This window comes from Tachypleus tridentatus, chromosome 7 (assembly GCF_004210375.1).
Source record: "Tachypleus tridentatus isolate NWPU-2018 chromosome 7, ASM421037v1, whole genome shotgun sequence".
Classification (NCBI taxonomy): Eukaryota; Metazoa; Arthropoda; class Merostomata; order Xiphosura; family Limulidae; genus Tachypleus; species Tachypleus tridentatus.
In genome coordinates, this window is record NC_134831.1 from 3,539,590 (window position 1) to 3,561,626 (window position 22,037).

Consider the following 22,037-nt stretch of genomic DNA (forward strand, 5'->3'; position numbering starts at 1 on the left):
CAGTTTGAAATATTATGTGAGATTCAGAGAATAATATTAAAAAACCAAACACCCAACAGAATTTGTAATGGAAAAAAAAAATCGTAGAACCATAGCAGTCATTCGATACGTAAACACCTAACTCGTGAAAACAACCTGTATTACATAGAGTATGTAGTTGAAACTAGATGGCGCGTCAAGAACATTGCTTTCCCGAGCACTCTGAAAATGAATTGATGACAGGCGCGTGTGCTCCAAGTCTCGCTATAAAAACGGTTGGATGATTCGATGTTGTTTCACAGTATGTTTAGAGTGTGAACGGGAGATTGGTCGGGATGATACGAACCGCTACTTACTCCATAACTGCATTTATGAACTCGTATCCTAATTTGTTCATGAGAGTGGCAACTGATAACAGTCAGTAAGGATGGAAATCTTACGATGTGGGTTAACTATGTTCGGGTGTTCACAAGGTAAGAATTTAAACTTCAGTATCTCTTGACAACAACCAATTTTATGTGTTTGAGCGGAAATCACAGAGGGAAGGGATAAGGGCTGCATTATAACCGCTAATCAGAGAAGGAAGGGATAAGGGCTGCATTACAACCGCTGATCACAGAGGAAAGGGATAAGGGCTGCATTACAACCGCTGATCAGAGAGGGAAGGGATAAGGGCTGCATTACAACTGCTGATCACAGAGGGAAGGGATAAGGGCTGCATTACAACCGCTGATCACAGAGAGAAGGGATAAGGACTGCATTACAACCGCTGATCAGAGAGGGAATGGATAAGGGCTGCATTACAACCGCTGATCAGAGAGGGAATGGATAAGGGCTGTATTACAACCGTTGATCACAGAGGGAAGGGATAAGGGCTGTATTACGACCGTTGATCACAGAGGGAAGGGATAAGGGCTGTATTACAACCGCTGATCACAGAGAGAAGGGATAAGGACTGCATTACAACCGCTGATCAGAGAGGGAATGGATAAGGGCTGCATTACAACCGCTGATCAGAGAGGGAATGGATAAGGGCTGTATTACAACCGTTGATCACAGAGGGAAGGGATAAGGGCTGTATTACGACCGTTGATCACAGAGGGAAGGGATAAGGGCTGTATTACAACCGCTGATCACAGAGGGAATGGATAAGGGCTGCATTACAACCGCTAATCAGAGAGAGAATGGATAAGGGCTGCATTACAACCGCTGATCAGAGAGGGAATGGATAAGGGCTGCATTACAACCGCTGATCACAGAGGGAAGGGATAAGGGCTGTGTGATAGTTTAGTTTAGGAGAGCTTATGGAAACGTAGAGTTTTGTGTGGAAGTTTAGTTGTATTAAAGACATTTATAATACATGTTGTCCGTGTTGCTTGCTGGTTTCAGGTGGAGTAAACATAAAACAAAAATAGGAGGCTAAGTCCTTATGTAACGTTAATATAAGCACATAAGTCCTAACATTTTCTTTAAGTTTCACGCTTACAGTGATATCACTGTAAACATGAGAATTAAAGAGAACGTTAGGACATTATGTGACATCACTGTAAACATGAGAGTTAAAGAGAAAGTTAGGACATTATGTGACATCACTGTAAACATGAGAATTAAAGAGAAGGTGAGGACATTATTGACATCACTGTAAACAAGAGAGTTAAAGAGAAGGTTAAAACATTATGTGACATCACTGTAAACAAGAGAGTTAAACAGAAGGTTAGAACATTATGTGACATCACTATAAACATGAAAGTTAAAGAGAAGGTTAGAACATTATTGACATCACTGTAAACATGAGAGTTAAAGAGAAAGTTAGGACATTATGTGGCATCACTATAAACATGAGAGTTAAAGAGAAGATTAGAACATTATGTGACATCACTGTAAACATGAGAGTTAAAGAGAAGGTTAGGGCATTATTGACATCATTGTAAACAAGAGAGTGAAACAGAAGGTTAGAACATTATTGACATCACTGTAAACATGAGAGTTAAACAGAAAGTTAGAACATTATGTGACATCACTGTAAACATGAGAGTTAAAGAGAAGGTTAGGACATTATGTGGCATCACTATAAACATGAGAGTTAAAGAGGTTAAAAGTTTATGTAACATCGTTGGTAAAATAGAAGAAAAGATTCAATAAATCTCCTACGTTACAATGTAACAAGTTACATTAACAGTCCCATCCAATCGCAACGGTTAAAGTCAGAGCAGTAACTTGGCCATTTAGCTACCAAGTCTGGTCATCAGTGTCATGTTGGGTCCTTTTTTGGCCTCAATTTATAACACCAATATGCAAAAACGATACAATACAATAAAAGAGAGCGTCTTTAGGGAATTTCTGCTGACTCTGGAATATAGACTGTAATCCAAGAGATTACTAAAGGTATATTTTTGTTATCCATACGCGTTTTTTTTAAATTAAAATGATTAAAGATAGAATATGTTTATTTATAAAGAGTGTTGGAGATAAAATTTTCAAACTATCTTAAATGCGAAAAGTGTATATTTTTGTGCGTGCATTTCTTTCTGTGTTACCACACTTGATAATGTGTGAATAAATATATATATTTCTATGAACAAATATCTTTATGTGATGGTATATATGTGTTATAGAGAAGTTAATAGATTATTATCTTTTATAACAGTAGTCTGTAGTGTCTTATTTCAATGTTAAGAAAACGTGTATATATTAATTGGTGTCGTTATGAGAACCTTTAATAACCACAACAAAATTACAAACGTTGCATAGGACTATTTCATTAATCACACTAGATGGCGCTACAACTGAACGACTCTTAAATCTAATTAAAATCACCCGAGGTGTGAAAAGAAGGTGCGATAAAAAAAAAAAAAAAAAGAGAGAGAAAAAGGATTGAGCTTTTCTTTCTGTCGATTTTGGTCCTTATAGATCTGGGTGAGTGAGGTCCAATACGACCGCTGTGGTTTTGCTTACAGATTAATGTTTATGGTGATATAACACGAGGGTCGGAGTTAACCATACTTCCTCCGACCCCTTTCATGGCAATGGCCATGTAAGATATCTGTGTTAACACTTGTTTCTTGTGCTTAACGTTTCTCGCATTTAACAAACAGTTAATTATATACAAATAACACATTTCGTTTGCTTTAAAACTAACAAAATAACATTTGATATATATAACCCTTTCTTAATGTTTTTATTTTAGTCTGAAACTTGTGTGGGTTTTATGGTCCAGTATTAAATGGCCTTATTAAATTTCTGTTTTTAAAATACGTGTAAACAGGAGAGAAGTACTTAGGCCTACTTTAATCATGTATATAGTAGCGATGAAATTCACAAAAGAACGACCTGCTTTAAGGAAACTGATTTCGAAAAGTATGCACGAGTCTGTCGGTAACGGTTTGAATGTTTTCTTAGTTATGCATAAAGTTTGATGATATGCTACAAGGGACTTCAGTAGCTGTAGTAATTAGATAGTTTTGTATTGATTGTAATTTATATATGTGTTTAGGTGCTATGTTTATCTATGCATATTCGATTATGGGGCGTATATAAGTTTTGTATATTTTTATGACATCATCTAGTGTGGTTTCATGGTTTTTACTGGTTAGACTTTTTGCATAGTTTGTACGTTTCCATATTCTTATTAGTATACTTTTGTGTGTTTTATCCACATTAGCTCAGTCAAAGGTTAAATCTAAAACCTTTTCCGAGGTTGTGGTCTGGAGAAATGTTCCATTCGTATATAATTTAGGTAGGTTTTCTTATGTTTTATGAAAGCTAGTAATTGGTTTTTGGGAACATTTATTTTTATATAATATGTTTTCACAGTATTATTCTATATTATTTAACAACGGTTGAAAATTTATCGCTGTTACGGATGGGAGGGGGACCACTTTTCGAGACCGCAACATCATTCAAAAATTGTGATGCAGACCCAAAGTTTGGATCTTTTACGGGTGTTTGCTCACATATATAATGAGTAGAGTAGAACTAACTACCTCTCCTTGAGGGACACCTGCTTGTGGGGTAAATGATTTAGAGAAGGTTTCTCTAACATTTATTTTATAACTTCTATTTTCCAAGGAGTTGGATAGCCACCAAATAATTCCTCGCGGTAGTTCCATTTCTGTTACGCGAAACCTAAGACCACACAGTGTCGAAAGCTTTCTCGACATCAAGAAAGCAGGCGACAGTGCATCTGTTTCTGTTGAAACTATCTACAATTGTTTGTTTTAATCTGACCAAATAGTCTGTTTAGATTTTCTAAATCCATTTTAAATTTCTGGTAATTTTAAAGTTGCTCTTCAGAAATTTTAGAGTTTATTGTTTGTTATTCTTTAAATAATTTTTCCCATACAGCTGATTGGGTGGTAGTTTATTTAGCTTATTTGCTGTATTTCCTTCTTTATGGAACGTAAAAACAATTACTTGCTTCCAAGAATCCGGGAGGTGTCCAGAACTTAGTGATGGGTTAAGGTGTTGTCATGTGTTCATACAGTTTCTAAGTGCCATTTTTGAGGAGGATAACTTATACGCCATTTTCTTTTTGTGCTTTGCTTTTGTAGATTCTATAGCTAGTTTTACTTCCGACAAATTTTACTTCCATTTCTCTGTATGCAAAAGATCTAAATATTCTCCTTCCTACACGTGTCTTACGGATACAACTGGAACAGTCTCATTTTATCCAATTAATCTTAATATTCTGATGTGTTGTTTGTTTTTGTTAGTTTATATTTAACCAATATGCCAAGTTCCAGGACTAAATGTCCTAGGACACAGTAAGATTTCCAATGTGTTCAACGTTATTTGGTCTACGTGGACAAGAAATGTGGATGTAGTCAACTTTGAAAGGATATATGTTGAGATGTGAATTTCATTAAGATGCAACAGCTAAACAGAAGAAACATACTGGTAAGCCTTCAGCCATCATCTTAAGAACTCTGATAACCCTTCAGCCATCATTTTAAGGACACTGACAACCCTTCAGCCATCATTTTAAGAATTTCATAATGTCTTGTACAACTAAATTTGTTTAGAGTTTTAGAAAATTGTCACAGATTTATAGTCGTGTTGGCAATTTTTTTGGCTAGATTCCCAGTAAAAAATATCTATTTTCGTTTCGGAAAATCAGTCTGAGCGTTTTGGTAAATATTTGGAAGGATTGAGCGTGCGACTTAAGGAATGAAGCTTCCCCAGTGGTGAGCAGAGCACAGATAGCCCATTGTGTAGCTTTGTGTTTAATTCTAAACAAAAAACAAAACAGTAAAGCAATAAATATTTAAAACACACGAATATTGTCAAAGCAAAAGCAAACAGAACAAACACAGGAACAGAAATGTCAAAACAAAAACAGACAGAACAAACACATGAACAGAAATGCCAAAACAAAAGTGATTGAATACTTCCTGACATTTAAACTAAATTGAAAAACACTTAAACTGCAGAAAGAAAGAAGCAAAGTAGGAATATTATATATTATCATAAACTTCCTCAAAAGATTTTATGATATAATTATGACAAATATTCCTCATGGTTTATGGTATAATATGATTATGGAGAATATTCCTCATGGCTCACATATAAAGGATTGTTTATTTGTTGTTTTTTTAAATTTTGCGCAAAGCTACTCGAGGGCTATCTGCGCTAGCCGTACCTGATTTAGCAGTTTAAGATTAGATGGAAGGCAGCTAGTCATCACCACCCACCGCTAACTCTTGGGCTACTTTTTTACCAATGAATAGTGGGATTGACCGTCACATTATAACACCTCCACGGCTGAAAAGGCGAGCATGTTTGGTGTGACGGGGATGCGAAACCGCGACCTTCAGATTTCGAGTCGCACGCCTTAACCCACCTGGCTATGCCGGTCCATCATATAAAGGAAATAGGCATGCTCTTCAAATTAAAATGGAATTTATGCTGAAGTGAATACTGCTACCAGCTAAGAAACTGAATGAGTTAATTTATGGTGGAAACCCATCATTTTCTGATTATTACAGAGAAAAAAATGTATAGTTTTTCTAACATGAAAGTCGCGGGACTGAAGTTAGTTGTCCAGAGATTGCGGCTGCATCAGTGCCATGCAAATATAAAGCATCCGGGTCGTTTTCTTTCGCTTTGACGGAATAAAATATGTAGGAATATCGTGCTTTTTGCTGTCTTCAGGGTAAAAGACTGGTAGTGGACATGTATTATGTACGCTGACAGATATGATGAAACAAACTGTGAGACAGGCTGGAATTTCTCAGAAAGAAGAAGAAAAACAAAAGACGACGTTAAGAAATAGAAGGAAATTAAATGTAAAATTAGAAAGAACTGTTTTGGATATGTTAAAACACAGAATGGAAAATAATGAACAAACGATTGAAAGGTAAGTAAACATAGTTTGTTTTTTGGTCTGAATTCCGTTCAAAGCTCCTCGATGGCCATCTGCTATTGATAGACTATAGGAAAGGCAGCTAGTCAAAACTACCTGCCGCCAACTCTTGGGTTATTCTTTACCACTGAATAGTGGGATTGATCCATACTTATAACGGCTCCTCCCCCACACAATTGAAAGGACGAGCACGTGTGGTGATGTGATTAAAACCTGCGACCCCAATACTCTATCCAACAGGCCATGCCAGGCTAAGTAAAAATAACACTTGTATTGTACAGCCTTTCTTTTGTCTTGTACTCAAATTAAAGATAACACTTGTATTCTACAGTCTTTCTTTTGTCTTGTACTCAAACTAAAGATAACACTTGTATTGTACAGCCTTTCTTTTGTCTTGTACTCAAATTATTGAGCCTGATTTCACTAGTTTGGTTATGAGAGGGAAATTACACCATCTCAAGTATAACATTTGTTTCGAATACAGTTATTTCAAAAGGCGCATGCGTTATCTGACATGCACCTGTTTGAACATGTTCACGTGATTTAACATACCTTACTGTGCAAAAATACTAGGAAAACGTCAAAAATTACATTTTAGTTTACATTCAGAGAACAGTGGAAGGTAAATCACAGGTAAAGCATCAACATTTTATTAATATTCATATTTAGTACAACAGAAACTCAGTGGAAGTGCATGAGTTCAGTAAATAGTTAATAACTGCGGACAGTCATTTAAGGGCCTGGCATGGCCAGATGGTTAAGGCACCTAATCTGAGAGTTGCAGATTCGAATCCTCGTCACACCAAGTATGCTCGCCTTTTCAGCCGTGGGGGCGTTATTATGTCACTGTCAATTCCACTATTCGATGATAAAAGAGTAGCTCAAGAGTTGGCGGTGGGTAGTGATCACTAGCTGCCTTCTCTCTAGTCTTACACTGCTAAATTAGTGACGGCTAGCGCAGATAACCCTCGTGTAGCTTTGCACGAAATTCAAACCAAAACCAAACCACTCTTTTAGGCATTTTTTCAACATATTCATTTAAAGTATCCTTTGGTATTTTACTCCAGATGTCTCTAATACACTCCCATAAATTATCTTTGGAAATAACTTTTGATTTGTCAGATTTTTGATCTATCAAATCGCAGATCTGTTCAACCAGGTTAAGATCGGGCCTCTGTGAGGGCCATTGCATCATTTGAATGACTCCAACAGCTTCTGTCTTAGCTAAGTAATTTCTGCGTATGTTGGTTGAGTGTTTGGAGTCATTACCTTCTTGGTAGTAACTAACGGATCAGTATCTGATGGTACTTGCGCTGACTTATTATTTCATCTATTTTGAAATACTCCTGCTGCCTTAACAGAAAAAACACCCCAAACCATCACACTGCCTTCCACATGGACTATAGTAAATACTATGTATTGAGATAATTATCTTTCACCTCTCTTCCGCCGGACCTACAACCTACGCTTTGAACAAAATATTTCAAACTTGGACTTATCCAATCATAACACCCTTTTTAATCATCAACAGTCCAAATTTTTTACTTTTTAAACAAATTTCAATCTTTTGAAAATATTTGAAGATCGCAGTAAAGGTTTTATTAACTGCTACATAACCAAATATTGCATTCTCGTTGAGTCTTTTTGATACTGTAGATCTGGACACTTTTCTGTCGTTTGGTAAATGGTATTTTATATCACGCTTAAGATGAATGGCAGCGTTCCTTCTGTTCTAAATGCTGCATACACGAAGATGCTTAACCTCAGTATCACTGAGTTTAGGATGTCTTGCCTCTTTCTTTTCTATTTTAAAATGTACCTATCTCAGTCTCACTATCTAGGATGTACTTGACATTGTTTGAGGAACATTCAGGTCTGCAGTAATTTGTCAGAGTCCAACCAGCATCATGTAAAGCTTTTATGCGAACTCACTGCTTTACTGACAATTATATACACTTTTTTTTTTAGTCGTGGCATGGCAACAAAACTTAATATGTACTGTTAAGTCTTGTTTTTATTAGGAGTTATTTGTGGAGTGGTATTCAATTGTTTTATTTTACCACGTGCTAGCTTCTATCTATATAGTTAAGACACATTACATAAGGAACCACGACAGTTATTTCAGACCCTAAATTGATCATCATGTTCATTCAGGCACAACTCTTATAACATGCCCTTGGTACAAGTATATTGGAATACACCCTGGTTCATTCATTTGTCAACACGAATTAGTGAATAATTACCATAATGTTGAAATTTACATTCTGTAATGGCATGGAATAATTAGCCACATAAAATGGAAATAATGATAAAATATTCTCTTGTCTTAACACTCTTACAGTGATGTATGTTACACTCTTACACAGTGATGTATGTTACACTCTTACACAGTGATGCATGTTACACTCTTACACAGTGATGTATGTTACAGTCTTACACAGTGATGTATGTTACACTCTTACACAGTGATGTATGTTACACTCTTACACAGTGATGTATGTTACACTCTTACACAGTACTGTATGTTACACTCTTACACAGTGATGTATGTTACACTCTTACACAGTGATGTATGTTACACTCTTACACAGTGATGTACGTTAACTCTTACACAGTACTGTATGTTACACTCTTACACAGTGATGTATGTTACACTCTTACACAGTGATGTATGTTACACTCTTACACAGTGATGTATGTTACACTCTTACACAGTACTGTATGTTACACTCTTACACAGTGATGTATGTTACACTCTTACACAGTGATGTATGTTACACTCTTACACAGTGATGTATGTTACACTCTTACACAGTGATGTATGTTACACTCTTACACAGTGATGTATGTTACACTCTTACACAGTACTGTATGTTACACTCTTACACAGTACTGTATGTTACACTCTTACACAGTGATGTATGTTACACTCTTACACAGTGATGTATGTTACACTCTTACGCAGTGATGTACGTTAACTCTTACACAGTACTGTATGTTACACTCTTACACAGTACTGTATGTTACACTCTTACACAGTGATGTATGTTACACTCTTACACAGTGATGTATGTTACACTCTTACACAGTGATGTATGTTACACTCTTACACAGTACTGTATGTTACACTCTTACACAGTGATGTATGTTACACTCTTACACAGTGATGTATGTTACACTCTTACACAGTACTGTATGTTACACTCTTACACAGTACTATATGTTACACTCTTACACAGTGATGTATGTTACACTCTTACACAGTGATATATGTTACAAATTCAACGTGACTGAAATATTAGTTCTGTGCTTTACATGTAATTACTGAGCTATAATTGTAAACAGGCTATTTGTGTTTCAATACTTTTTATTTGTACAAGTAACTCAGTTACATGAAGGAAACACAATAACATCACTGGCATTTGTAAAAACCTGTTATATATATATACATCAGGTTTACATCTGTATTTGATAGCAAGCAGACAATAGAAATTAGTTAGTTTCAGAGCTGTATGTATATCAGGTTTGATCAGATTTTATATGTATATTGGGAAAAGACAAAAAACGATTTTCTTCAACTAAAATTACAGGCGTTTGTTACTCAACGCGTTATTGAACGTTATCACCAATTTCGCTGTGTGTAACTTCGTGTTTATAGCCGAGAGAAGATGAAATTGATGCCCAAGAAAGAAAATTTCTTTGAGATACAAGAATCATAAAACCGTGCAATCACTTGTAGAGCTCAGTGGCTCGTGAAACAAGTATCCATGCATGTATAAATGTATACATTAACCTGGACTTTGTATCCTGCATGTGTTTATATTTTCAGAATAAAACAACAACTTTTGATTGAAGAAATGTAAAGAAGAAATAAATTCAGTATTTGGATCAGTGAAAAAAATAGTGGCCTTCCTTTCTCGCATTGGAAAGTAGATTATTGGTTTCAAGCGTTGTTGTAGACGATGGTTCTAGTGATGTGGTTATGGAAGAACCGTGAAAGAAAAAAGAAAAGAAAAGAAGTTGCCAGTCACGCAGTCAATTGCTTTATTAAGTATTTTATGACAATTTAAAGGAATCTAGTGAAAACACGAGAATTCCAAGTTGTTCTTGTATATAGATGACGAAAAGGCCTGTAAGAGAGACTATTTCAATACTATCAGTGATGGCTTGTTAGGCATAGGATGACCCAAGTATGCTGAGAATCTGACACTTGCTGAAGTTCCATGTTATTATTTGTCAATCATCAGCCAATGAGCATACAAATGATATTCTTTATGTTACCTTCACTGGATAATCCATTGTGATATTCAACACACAGTTTTATTGACATATGTTTACAGGTATTTTTCATTATAGCTTGTTTCATCCAGTAGGCTTGTTGAAGATTAGACCGACTTTTGCTGATTTACATATTGTAAACGTTTGCATTTAACGTGTGCTTTCTAATTTGAACATATGTAATAATTATAAGTTTTTTAAGGGAGTCCTAAGGTCGCCTGGAGAGGTTACTTGTTTTAACTACTCACACCGTTATACCGTAGTGGGTTGTTTGCCAGTCAGTCATTATACACTCAACTGACGTCACATAATGTTGTAGCTTGCAGCGTCGTGACGTCAGTAAAAAGTGTGCATGCTATGAATCACGAGAAGTATTATGTACTCGGTCAGCTACAACACAGCTTGACATATGAACATCTAAAGCAAGAAATAACAATATGGAAAGCAAGGATTTGGAGACACACATCAAACATACTATACTTTGTAACAACTGCTATTCACATATGATATTGTGTAACACATCTATTTTTGGTTTTGGAGTATTCTTTTGTATGGCTTGATGTTCATGAAAGGAGTTAGAGTTGTTTTATAAAATCAATGTACTCAAAATTTATAAATTATCTAAAAACCGATCATATATAAACAATTAAACATACTTTTTTCATCCTACATTCGTGTAAGTTTGGAAATATGTTTAGTCAGTGCAGAAAAATTATGCTTATTACTTTATCATAAATAATAGACTTTGCGACGAAGCTCAAAAGTGCCTCATCAAAAGACCAAATGAGTTTAAAGCGTATGTTAGAATGTACTCTCTTGTAGCGTTCAGCTTCTTGGAGGAATCTTTATGGTATTCTGATGTAACATACATAACTTAATAATGGCTTTCTGCCAAATAAATTTATTCCCTTTAGAAATATAAGCACAAGTAAATACGCATTTGAGTATGTATTACATATGTCCAACATACAGTAATAAGTACTCCAGGAAGATGTACAAGTATCAATACAGTTCTTCGTAAATAATTTTATAAAGAGTGAAAGAAGATTAATTATGGACTCGACAGTCTTGGAAACGCTCTGTTCAGTCTAAACGATGTTTCTTAAGATTGTTAGAGTTTATGGACTTTTTGAACCACCAACTATCCTTCATCAAGATGATGCTTCAAGGCTGTTGGAGTCCATGAACTTCTTTGGACCACTGAATATCTCTTATTAGAGGATGCTTTCAAAGCTTTTGGAATCCATGGATTTCTCTATTTCTCTGGACAACTAACCATCTCTTATAGAAAATATTTCTAAGGTTCATGGAGTCCGCTATCAACCTTTTCTAATCATATGCATACAGTCTAAACCATCCGCTCACTTCAAAAAACAAAAACAAGGAGAAATAAACATTTAGTTTCATTAGTAAATTTGATACAAAATATACGGTTGTGAATATTGTCATTCAAGCTTAGGAAGAAAAATGTCATGTTTAAGTTTACTTGACAGTATTTTGAGTAATTAGTCTAATTTGATCCAGATTCAGTGACATTAAAAATATAAAATTCGAAGATATATATGGAAACTAGTGAAACACTCACTAGGGTGCGCATCTTCTACACGCAGGGTTAATTTTATTCAGCTGCTATAAAAAAAACAACAAAACTTAAATGTGTTGTCCCGTCCGTCCTTTCTAACGGAGCGGACCATTTTTGGCTATATATGTCCATCAAATTTTACCAAAATCCAATCACCTTTTGTTCAAATTCTCTCTTTTGTTTTCGAGAAATTTTGCTGACAAACACACACACAAACAAACACACGTACAAATATGGGGTGAAAACATAACCTACGATGGTGAAGGTAATAAAACGATCGATTGTTAACTGAACAAAAGTTCAGTAAGGTGTTATCCAGGGGCTCTTATATGGCCTTCGTAGAATACATCAAGAACTGTTCATTAAGATTTATTGTTTTAAATATTGGGAACTGTAATCACGTTTTAGTTTAGTTGTTTTTGTAAAGGAGCATGTTACAATTGAATATACTTTTTAAAGATGCTTTAGAATTTTCCATCGAAACTCAAATGTGAAGTTTTATTGTGATAGTAATTGAGCCGTTTTTGCATATATATTTCTCTACAAGTAGGTTTTCTCGACATCACTGAGCTGTTTTTGATTGCAGGTTCATACCTATCAAGATTTTGGAGTGTGATGTGGTATGCTGGTTAGGGTTCCCAATCTCGTCTCCGAAAATGCTCGTCCTTTCAGTTGTAAGGACGTTTTATGTAATGTTCTATCTCAATTTTTGTTAGCTAAAAAGTACCCCAAGAGTTGGGTGATGGGTGATGTTGACAAGTTACCTTTTCTCTCTTTCTGATCTTTCATTTGTCAATTGGAGATGACAAGCGCAGATATCTCTTGTTTAGCTCTACGCGCAAATACAAACAACACACACAAAAATACTAAGATTCTATTGGAAGAAACGATCCAGACAGGCTTTTCAAATAAAGTCAGTGTGAGGTTTGTAGGCCTACATTGACCGGGAAGTATACATAGAGTGAGTTTATAATTATTATTTTTTAACTTTGTTAACAAAAAACCAACAACAACTATTTCTGTTCTCAGTAATTACTATGTTGTTTGGCGTATTAGGCTTAGTGTTTTATTTAACACCCTCGCTTAAAGGATATTTCCTCCAAGAAAAGTTTTAATACTTGTTATTATATTCTTTTGCTTGAACAGCAGAACCCAACCATAAAAGCTTGATTTATCGTGCTACAATAAGTAACGCAAATATTTTCATTCTGAGTTGATATAACTAGTGGTTTTATACCAACTAATCCAGTTCATCAGACAGAATTTAGCGTGTAATATACGTTGTCGCGTGTGTTTATACTCATAAATTAATGTCACAAAATGACATTTTATCATGACTGTATGACTTGAGGAAACCGAAATGTATTTAATCTCTGAACAAACTATGTTTTTCAAGGCGTGTTTGAGATCGACATGTCATAAAAAATTGTTCTTTATGAATACTTGGTGAACGTTACCACATAACATCCGGTACTGTGAGTTTGTTCTTTTGTCCAATGTGTAAATATTCGTAGCAACCAAAGAGTAGTTGTGCGCATCAATCAGCCACTTAGCGGTTTATTTTCGAAAAAAAAAAGAAGTAAGATTTTCTTTTGTAATTTCGCGTAAAGCTACACGAGGGCTATCTGCACTAGCCGTCCCTAATTTAGCAGTGTAAGATTAGAGGGAAGGTAACTAGTCATCACCACCCACCGCCAACTCTTGGGTTACTCTTTTACCAACGAATAGTGGGATTCAGCGTCACATTATAAAGCCTTCACGGCTGAAAGGGCGAGCATGTCTGGTGCGACGACGATTCGAACCCGCGACCCTCAAATTAGGAGTTGAGCGCCTTAACCACCTGTCCATGCCAGGGCCATTATAGTAAGACAAGACAGAATAATATATGTTCTTGTTTGTTTTGAACTTTTCGCGGAAAAGTACCACAAGGGCCTTCTGTATATAACCTTTCTTAATGCTGAACTGATATATGTATGTGCTAGAGCAAGGGCTGTTAGTCAAAAGTACCATCCACCAATCTTATTGCACGCCCTTATAGTGAGGAGCATGTTCTCATGGTAACAGCACACTATGAAATTCAGATTCATAGATTCCCACGAAGCCATGCCTTGCCCATAATTTCTGAAACATTAAAATTTCCTGTCTATATCTTTATTTGGGTTGGTGGATTTCATCTCTTCAATAACACAAGACAAGGTATCACTTTTACTATTTCATCAGAACAAAATAGCTCACCCCACCCCTCTGCAGCTCAGCGATAAGTCTCATGGCTTACGATGTTAAAACTCGGATTTCGATACCTGTGTTGGACACATTACAGGTAGGCTCTTGTGTAGCTTTGTCCTGACGAACAAACAAATACAACGGATAAAGATGTGTCTTTTATCGGTTCGTCAGAACAGCACAAGATGTGTTTCTTACTGTTTAGTAAGACCACAGATGAAGAAAATATTTTGATTTATGCATTAACGAATATATGAAAGTTTACTCAACATTTAGATTAATTAGTAATTAGATTCTAGTTATCCATACAAATACCTACTTATGCATCTATCAACACTTTAATTAGATATCATTATAATAAGTGCACGTGTAAGGTATATATATATATATATATTTGGTCAGGTGGCAACGACACTATTTCCGTATATTGTTTGTATTAATGGTTTTAGTCCCAAACAAATACGTTATATAATATGTCTGTTTTGATATAACAAAACCACATCTGGCTATCTGCTGAGTCCGCCGAGGGGAATTGAACCCTTGATTTTAGCAATGTAAATCCGTAGACTTACCACTGTACTAACGGGAGACGTTATATAATATGTAATGAAACTACGTGTAGCGTGTAACAAACAAGAAAAAATCTTTGTATGTAACTTTCAATGGGGTGTAGTATAATAATATATACAGAGGGATAGTGTAAGATCATCATATATACAGAAAAATATTTATTTTATTGAATAATAAAAAAATCTGTCATTTTAAAAATATTTTAACTTGATCACATTTTTGACGATTTTGGTACTAAGGCTAGTAACATTTTTAACGACTTTGGTAATAAGCCTATAACGTTTGCAATACTAAGAGTAGTAACGTTTTAACGATTTTGGTACTGAACTTAGTAACGTTTTTAATACTAAGAGTAGTAACATTTTTAACGATTTTGGCACTAAGCCAATAACGTTTTTAATATTAAGAGTAGTAACGTTTTTAAAGAGTTTGGTACTAAGCCTAGTATCATTAGCGCAGGATCATATTTACTTGACTCAATGTTGTAAAGGATGAACTTTGAATTTTTGAAAGGAGTAAACCACATAGTATGTTATCTGTTATTCACTAGTTTTATACTTTTTGATGTGTAAGACTTTCACGACTTCTTACATTTTAATAAAAGACTTATATTATGTTGAATATAAACTATAGTGGGAAAATTCCGAGAGTAACATGAGAACGTTATGGTTTGTTCGATCTTACGTTGTTATTGTTCAGTATTGTCGTGCTATACGAGGAGTTAACTGATTTGACACAAAAAATGCTGATGTGTTTTGATCTACCAATTTACTGATGTCGAAACTGTGGTTCGATATGTAATAAGAGAGAAAACAACAACAGAAAAACATAGTACTTTCAGGCTTACTGAATTTTGTTTCTAGATGACGATGCAACCGCTGCTTTGTTCACTATTTGGTTCTCTAATAAAACAAAATATTTTGGTTCCATCTACCAGAGGCGCTAGCTATGAGATTTTTAATCGTAATAGGCTTGTAATCCTTTTTTATTCATCGGGATTTGGTCTGTGTTTTGGACCAGAGAGGGTCAGGTTCAGGGTTGATCTTGTATTTTTGAACATTTGGGATATAATATAGTCCTATGTTTGAATATTTATTGTAGGATACAGCCCTATGTTTGACACTTGTGACAGGACATAACCCTAGATTTGGATACTTGTGACAGGACACTACTCTGTATTTGAATATTTGTAACAGGACACATCTTTATGTTTGGAATATAATATAATGTGACATGACACAGTCCTATGTTTGGATACTTGCGACGTCACATAACTCTATATTTGGATATTTGTGGCATGACATAGCCCTATGTTTAGTGACTTATAATCCACTATCTGCACTAACCATCCATAATTTAGCAGTGAAAGATTGGAGGGAAGATAGATAGTCTTCACCACCCATCGCCAAATCTTGGGTTCCGAAAAAAAAAAGTCATTTCCATGTTTCCACTAAGTTTAAATTGACTTTTCATGTGTCTGAGATTAAACTCATGAATGACTAACTGTAATATTTATCATAATTCGTGAAATGTTTAAAAATATCCATTTATATTAAAAAATTTCAAAAACGATGGTGTTTACTTTCTCTTAAAAATGATGGTAGTGATAATGAAAACATGTTTTTATCATTTTACGAGTAACAAGGCTATCGCAGTGTTTTGGGCTGTTATCATTGGTTCGGTGAATTCAACAGACACCCCGATGTGACTTTGTTATAAGAAAACACGCACACATTTACCATTGGTTGAATAATTTATTGTTAAAGAGCTCAAACTAAAATTCCTGAATGAAATAAATTCGTAAAAGAGTGGTTGGACTCCATTCTAAGGCGATTTGGAAAATGGACAGCCAAGAACGGTGTTTACACTAATCTAATGAATAATTAGGGTTTTGTAGGTTTATTAAAAACAAACAACAAGAAACGTTCTGACAAAGAAATGACTTGTTTGTTTTAACATAAAGCTATAGTTGGCCATCTTTATTCCGTACATTGCGGGAATCGAAACTCAGTTTATGGTATTATAAGTTTGTTAACCCAAAGGCGGACCGAATAAAATGAAATTAAATTTGAATTTTCAACCTGCACAACACCTAATGCACCCACAAGTAGTTCCGTAGGAGCATCCGCCCCCAAAAGAAGCTTTTGTTGGCCTTTTCAATTAAATAAAAGATTGACTGTCACTTTTATAACACACACGCAGCTGAAAGAGCGGACCGTGTCTCGAACCCTTGATTTTTCGATACACAGCCCGTTATGCTAACCACTAGACCAAAGTGTGAAATTACGTAAATTTATACGGACCACATGTAGTGAGTGACATGCGTATCGTCATAGTCTTAACACAGTTACGTTAAGCAGAATGCTTCGTTTTATTAATAATAAAAGTTTCACTCTTGGTCTTGGTTTAGGAGGCCTGGCATGGCCAAGCGCGTAAGGCGTGCGATTCGTAATCCGAGGGTCGCGGGTTCTCGCCCGCGTCGCGCTTAACATGCTCGCCCTCCCAGCCGTGGGGGTGTATAATGTGACGGTCAATCCCACTATTCGTTGGTAAAAGAGTAGCCCAAGAGTTGGTGGTGGGTGGTGATGACTAGCTGCCTTCCCTCTAGTCTTACACTGCTAAATTAGGGACGGCTAGCACAGATAGCCCTAGAGTAGCTTTGTGCGAAATTCCAAAAAACAAACAAAGTTGGTTTAGGTTTCAACGTATTTAGAAATTTGTTTTTATTGAGATTATTTAGTTTTAATATTAAACATAAAAACTCGAAAGCTCACATATACCATGTTATATGTTAACACATCACCAATGTAATAGTTACACATCACTGTAACGTTACAAACTACGTTAAAAGTTATACAACACTAATAGTTACACACCACTGCAATAGTTACACGTCACTGTAATGGTTACACATTACTGTAATAATCACAAATTACTATTATGGTTATACACCACTATAATAGTTTCTGGAAGTTTTGTCTTGAGACTCACGTGCACACGTTCTTTGAATTATGTAACATTATTAATAAGATTTTCTTCATCTTTCTGTTATGTAAACTGAAATCCTGTTGTAATAGTTACTATTGTCCATTTAGATTTTTCTATAAAAAATGTAAAGCTCGTTTCATTCACTAATAAAAAAATATTTTATTTTTTCGATTACAAGTTCAACTCGCTTCACGAACTATGTGAATGTAATTTATGGCTTAAGCAAAAACCAGTTACTTACTCGTTTTATATGACACTTCTTACAATAATCGCTAAGCTTCTGGAATAGACTCAATAAATAATCTTTTTTGGGCTCATTTAATTCGTGTTTAATATCGTTAGTTAAGCTTTCAAGAAAATTTTAGTCATTTTGCCACGCGCTCATCGTAGTTTTAAAAGCTCCCTGTAGCCCAAAGCAATACATACGTTTAAATTAAAGTAAATGTAGTCTACAGCATTAAGAAACAGCCCCACTCACAATGGATAGAAATATTACACGAGCATCTAACGCCTGTAGGTTCGATGAAAAGTGTTCTCACCAGGTTGATGAAAGAAAATGTCATTGCTTTTGAACCACGACTGCTCTAGAATCACATCGTCAACTAGAAACTTAGCATGAATTATCTAACCTAAAATTGTTTGTTTCTAATAAATGTTCAAAGCTATATAAAGGGTTATTTCCGCTATCCACCCTTAATTTTGAACTGATGACCTAAAGAAAGCCATCTAACGAACAGTATCCACTGTCCCTAAGTATGAAGCGCGAAATTTTAGCAACTGGAGCCCTAGACTCCCAGATTTACCGTGTAGCACGCTAACTACTAGGTACCTATACGTAAGAAAGACGGCTATATTAGAATAAGTGTATTATTACCATTTATAAACATCATGAGAAATATTAAAAGATAATATTAATTAAAGCAGTACATAAAATAAACAGTCGCTCAAAAAAAAAGTCAGAGGACACTTAAGAGAAATGTACATTATTCTGTCGTTTTTTGCTGTTCATATTTCAAAACTAGTTGAAGTTCGAACGATAACAATAAGACGATAACATTCATTCTACGATGACCTCACTGTGCTTGACCTTTTCTCGCCGTTTAGAGAACTAAAACTGTAAATCGCACGTGTGGGAACGACTGAGCGTTATCCATAAAAGGCAGATTATATTTCGGTGAAAGCTGAGACATGAGGCCTGCTGTAATACGCAAACCTTCTCTAGTTCTATGTTCACCGACCTTGTAAGGTTTATGAAGGTATACGTTGAACCTCCTCTCCATTTAGGCCCGGCATGGTCAGGTGGTTGGGGCGCTCTACTCGTAATCTGAGGGTCGCAGGTTCGAGTCCCCCTCGAATCAAACATGCACGCCTTCTCAGTCGTGGCGACGTTATAATGTGATGGTCAATCCCACTATTCGTTTGAAAAAGAGTAACCTAAGAGTTGGCGGTGGGTGGTGATGACTAACTACCTTTCCTCTAGTTTTACACTGCTAAATTAGGGACGGCTAGCGCAGATAGCCTTCGTGAAGTTTTGTGCGAAATTCAAAAACAGACAAACAAACATATCCTTTTATTGGCGGGAAAACATTTAGTTTATACAGTTCTTCGCGAACGTGTATTGAGTAATGTTATTATGACTGTGAAGAGAAGCAAAACTAAAACCTATTTTATATAAACATTCTAGTAGTCGTAAAGTAACGAAAGAAAGAGAAGCCAAAAACGCCAGTGTGATTTTTATAAATGTTATGTTTGTTTGTTTTTAAGACAAAGTTACATAATGGACTATCTGTGTTGCACCTCTCATGGGTATCAAAAATCTCGTGTATGGCGTTATAAGTCGTCAGACGTACCGATGAACTTCTGGAGAGAGGGCGAGCTCTAGCGATTTTTTAAAAAAACAAAATAGCCTCCTGTTTCTTTGTTTTTCTCTCTTGCACAGTGATGGATAAATTTGTTTCCGGTTTCTACACTGATTGTACACAAACATAAACATTCACAGAGGGGAGACTCACAAACAAAGTTTTATGCATGTAACACAATTTTTTCTGATTATATCTGAAGTATATAAAAATATAGAGGCTGATTTATATTTCGTAAAGGTGGAATCTATACCTTTGAAACAAACAATTAAATTTATTAACAACCTTCTAGTCTAAGGAAGAAATTTGACGGTTATCGATCATAAATGGAGTAGACTTGAGTTAGCGGTCAGAATGTCAGGTTGCAGGTAAGACGGGCTAAGGTTTGAGCCTCGACAATGATGAACACATACCTTACTTTCAGCTGTTATAAAAGCAACAGGCAAAACTTATGGGACGACATACTGCAGACTCATTATGTTACACTTGATCAAAATTTTAAACTTAATGATGGCTCTAGTTAACCCTAGAGATCCCTGACCTGTTCGTTTTGTCCACCTGCCAATAAGACATGCCACGCCAAACATAAATAATTACCGACAACTGCCCAAGAGCATGCCTAAGGCCGAAGGTTTGCTACTTTATTTCGTTATTTAGGGTTAGAGGTTAAGGACATCCAATGCGTGATTTATTTTATGTTGGTTAAACACGTGTATAAATACATTGAGAAGAGAGCGCTAAACTAATCCAGCTAACCTAACTACAAGGTGATTATTTAAACTGCGATAAATACTGTTAAACACGTTCTGTACTTTATTCGAGGTATTCATTTTAGGAAAGTGTAAAATGACGTGTTTTAAACCGATACCTTTGTTCAATTATTTACCAACTTGTGATTTATTTCGATATAACAATTAATTTAATTTTGTTTTATGCAATTTACAAGTCTTTGTGCATCGGTCCTTTAAATCTCCCCGGTGGGATTGCGGTACGTTGACAGACGTACAATATTATAATTCGAGGTTCGATTCCCCGCAGTGGACACAGCAGGGAGACCAGTGTGACTTGGCTCTAAAAACAACAGCAAAGAAATAAGCAATAGATCTCTTAAGTTTCCCAAGCAAAGTTAAGCATAGGGGCTTACAACACTAAAATCCAGGGTTTGATCCCCGCGTGAACACAACACATAGTTCATTGGAACTCTGCCAAATGAGTGGTATCCATTTTATTAACTAAATAATTTATGTATTTTTAGGTGAAACTAGAAATTATAAGTTATTTCTAAACTGAAAAAAAAGAAACAGTCAATAACACATCTTCATCGATAACAAAGTAAGAATGAAGTCGGTTTTAACCCTAAATTAACAGTGGAAACATTGTTGTCTTTTCAATAATCGTATTTCTCTAAGCTATTTATATACTAAATTGGTGGTAAGTTCTTGGTTGTGTTGGTTACATTTTCCCTTACAACAAGTGAACCGTACACAAGAATGTAAGCGAAAATACCAGCAATACCGTAATTAACCCAATTACTTACCGTATTTTACATAAAAAAATAACCATGTCCACTCAAATGTTTGGTCAGGTCTCTGCATCGAATGTTACAACTAGCAAAAACAAAACACTAACGCACGATTACTCTTTATGATATGTATGAAGTCCATAGGAAGCGAACGATGAACAATTCATTCAGTTATTTTACTATTAAAATACTCATATTAATACAAAAAATTATATTTATTTAGTATGCATAATGATTTTCAATATTCCATATAAGAGAAATAAATAACTGACTGGATAGAATTTTAATCTTTTGGACTTTTAACTGGTCAAAGCATTATTAGTCGACTGAAAAATACCATCAATAACTCGAATTTACTTATTTCGCCACCAGGTGGTTTTTGCCATTGTAGAGCTGATTTACTCGGAGAAGTACAGTAATTCTATTTAATATTAACATCACCAGGTGACTTCTGATTTTACTTTAAGAAAACTGCTAGTAACATCGGGTATCTTCGTCATCATTTAGCTTCTCACCAATGGACTGATAATTATATTCTTTGTGGTAAGATTAACTGTAGTCAAGATTGATTCCTTAAACGCTGATTGGCTTTTTATTAACCGGTGGATGATTTTGCGCCTTCAAAGAGACCCATTCATCATGAGTGTGATATAAAAACTCACAGACCTCCCTACA

General features: G+C 35.4%; 1 protein-coding gene across 3 annotated transcripts in view; it reads left to right on the forward strand.

The window, feature by feature from the left end:
• The first annotated feature begins 290 nt into the window (after positions 1 to 290).
• Positions 291 to 22,037, forward strand: part of LOC143255011 (uncharacterized) — a 56,229-nt gene continuing 34,482 nt past the window's right edge. For all 3 annotated transcript variants that reach the window (XM_076509999.1, XM_076510001.1, XM_076510000.1), the window contains exon 1: positions 291 to 452. The gene's annotated coding sequence lies outside the window, so the exon portion shown is untranslated. The remainder of the gene's footprint in view (positions 453 to 22,037) is intronic.